Here is a 3741-nt window from a genome sequence, read left to right as displayed (position 1 = left end):
ATTTTTCTGCTTTAAACTATCAGTTACCTTTCAAAAATATTTTTTTAAGGCTAGGCATGATGGCTCACGCCTATAGTACCAGCACTTTGGGAGGCTGAAAAGGGTGGATCGCTTGAGCGCAGGAGTTCATGACCAGCCTGGGAAATATCGCGAGACCTTGTCTGCACAAAAAATACAAAAAAAAAAAAAAAACCAAAACCCAAAAAACAAAAAAGAAACAACCATTGTGGCACACACCTGTAGTCCCAGCAACTTGAGAGGCTGAGGTGGGAGGATCGCTTGAGCCCAGGAGGTCGAGGCTGCAGTGAGCTATGATGCTACTGCACTCCAGTCTGGGTGACAGAGTAGGGCTGTGTCTCAAAAATATTTTTCTCTTTTTAAAGAAAATAGTTTTTTCACTTTTTAAAAAATTAATTAATTTATTTATTAGTTTACCTTAAGTTCCAGGATACATGGGCAGAACATTCAGGTTTGTTACATAGGCATACATGTGCCGTGGTGGTTTGCTGCACCTATTAACCCGTCATCTAGGTTCCCTCCCCTCCGCCCCCAACCCCCCAACAAGCCCCGGTGTGTGTTGTTCCCCTAACTGTGTTCATGTGTTCTCATTGTTCAACTCACACTTATAAATGAGAACATGTGGTGTTTGGTTTTCTGTTCCTGCGTTAGTTTGCTGAGGGCAATGACTTCCAGCTTCATCCATGTTGCTGCAAAGGACATGATCTCATTCCTTTTTATGGCTGCGTAGGATTCCATGGTCTATATGTACTGTATTTTCTTTATCCAGTCTATCATTGATGGACATTTGGGTTGGTTCCAAGTCTTTGTTATTGTAAATAGTGCTGCCATAAACACTTCTGTAAGTGTGTCTTTATAGTAGAATGATTTATATTCCTTTGCGTATATACCCAGTAATGGGATTGCTGGGTCGAATGGTATTTCTGGTTCTAGATCCTTGAGTGATCGCCACACTGTCTTCCACAATGGTTGAACTAATTTACATTCCCACCAGCAGGGTAAAAGCATTCCTCTTTCACCACAGGCTCTCCAGCATCTATTGTTTCTTGACTTTTTAATAATTGCCATTCTGACTGGTGTGAGATGGTATCTCACTGTGGTTTTGATTTGCATTTCTCTAATGATCAGTGATGTTGAGCTTTTTTTCATATGTTTGTTGTCTGCATAAATGTCCTGTCTTGAGAAGTATCTGCTCATAACCTTTGCCTACTTTTTGATGGGGTTGTTTCTTTTGTTCTTGTACATTTGTTTAAGTTCCTTGTAGATTCTGGATATTTTTTTGTCAGACGAGTAGACTGCAAAAATTTTCTCCCATTCTGTAGGTTGCCTGTTGATGATAGTTTCTTTTGCTGTGTAGAAGTTCTTTAGTTTAATTAGATATCATGTGTCAATTTTGGCTTTTGTTGCAATTGCTTTTGGCGTTTTCTTCATGAAATCTTTGCCCATGCCTATGTCCTGAATGGTATTGCCTAGGTTTTCTTCCAAGGTTTTATGGTTTTGGGTTTTGCATTTAAGTATTTAATCCATCTTGAGTTAACTTTTGGGTAAGGTGTAAGGAAGGGATCCAGTTTCAGTTTTCCACATATGCCTAACCAGTTAAGAAAAGAATTTATATTTACTCACATTTACCATTTCCAGTGTTCTTCATATTGTGTGTAGATTTAGACTTTTAATGATTATCATTTCTCCAAGGGATTTTCTTTAACATTCCTTATAGTGCCAGACTGCTGGTAATAAATTTTTTCAGCTTTTGTATGTTTGAAAAGTTTATTTCTTCATTTTCAAGTGATAGTTTTGCTGGCTTTGAATTCTAGATTGATGGCATCTTTCACTACTTTAAAGGTGTGCTGCTCTTCCGACTTGCATTGTTTTCAATGCAAAGTCTATTGTCATCCTTATTTTTGTTCCCAGATATGTCATGTATCTTTTTGTTGTTGTTCCTTTTAAGATATTGCTTTCTACCACTAGTTCTAAGCACTTTTATTTTTATATGTAGTGGTGTCATTTTCTTTATGTGTTTGGTACTTGGAATTCTTTGAGCTTCTCATTAATAGATCTGTGGGTTTATAGCTTTCGTTAAATTTGGAAAGTTTTTTTGCCATTATTTTCAAATATTTTCAGTGTCCCTTCCTTCCCGTTTTAAGGGACTTCAATTACTCATACGTATGAAGCCACTTTAATTTGTTCTGTAATTCACTGATTCTCTGTTCATTTTTTCTGTGTTTTTCTTTGGAAAAGAACTTTGCAAAGAAAATTCTTTAGATAATTTCACTGATTCTCTCTCTGTTCATTTTATTTCTGCTTTTTTTTTTTTTCCTTTGGAAAAAGAACTTTCCAAAGAAAATTCTTTAGATAATTTCTATTATCTTTGTATACTACATAATTTCTATTTGGATCATTTCTGTTCCTATTTCTTCAACCTAACTAGTATTCTCTTTTGCAATGTCTAATTTTCCATTAATTCCAATCTAGTGTGTTTTTAATCTAAAACATTGTAGAAGTTTGATTTGTGCCTTTTTCTATCTTCCTTGTCTATTGTCTTAGTCCATTTGCACTCCTGTAACAAAACATCATAGACTGACTGGCTTACAAATAACAGAAATCTATTCTTTCTCACAGTTCTGGAGTCAGGGAAGTATAAGACGCAGGCACCAGCCTTGATCTAATGAAGGCCCACTTCCTGGTTCATAAATAACCTTCTTCTTACTGTGTCCTCACATGGCAAAAGGGCAGATGGAATTTTCTGGAGTCTTTTCAATAAGGGCACTAATCTCATTCATTAGATCTTTGGCTTCATAAGCTAATAATCTCCCAAAAGCCCTACCTTCCAATATCATCACATTGATGATTACATTTCAACATATGAATTTAGGGGAGACATAAACATTTAGTCTATAGCATCTCCATTTGACATGCGCTATCATTCTTCTATCCTCTTCAACACATAAAATACAGTTTTAACTCTTCTAATGTCCTTTTCTACTAATTTCATCATCTGTGTAATTCCTGGATCTGTCTCTACTAATTAATTTTCTTCTTATTATGGGTTATATTTTCCTGCTTCTTTGAATGTCTGGTAATTTTTTTTATTGAGTGCCAGACATTGTGAATTTTACTTTGTTAGATGCTGGATATTTTGATATTCTGACAAATACCTTAAAATTTATTCCCAAAGCATTTGAGTTACTTGCAAACTTAGAAACAATTTGTTTCTTTCGGAGGCTTACTTTTAGTCTTCATTGGAATGACAGCTGTGGTTATTCTAATTTTTTGGTATTTATTTTAGTTTTTTCTAGTGTCTATTCTAAATTTTTCCCACTCTCACACAATACCCTTGTGAGTACACTACACCAGCTCAGGGTCACAGATGGCCAGAGCCTATTTGAGCAGCTTCAGGGCAAGGAGGGAACCAACCCTGGCAGGATGCCCTGGCATCAGAGGACATATTCACACCCACACCCCACACCCAGTATTCTCATTAGACTGCAACCATGTTGACACACCAATTCACCTAATGCGCACATCTCAGGTATATAGTGAGAAATTGGAGTATCCGGAGAAAATCCAGGCAGGTGTGGACAGAACATGCAAGCTCTACACAGGCAGTGGCCCCAGCCAGGAATTAAGGGTTTTTTTTTTTTTTTTTTTCTCTACAATGTAACAAAACAATGTTGAATGAACCCATGTTATTCAATGACCTGCTGGGCAAAGTTGTCCTTTCTG

The sequence above is a fragment of the Macaca fascicularis genome, chromosome 9 (assembly GCF_037993035.2).
Source record: "Macaca fascicularis isolate 582-1 chromosome 9, T2T-MFA8v1.1".
Taxonomy (NCBI): Eukaryota; Metazoa; Chordata; class Mammalia; order Primates; family Cercopithecidae; genus Macaca; species Macaca fascicularis.
This window is presented reverse-complemented; position numbering follows the sequence as displayed.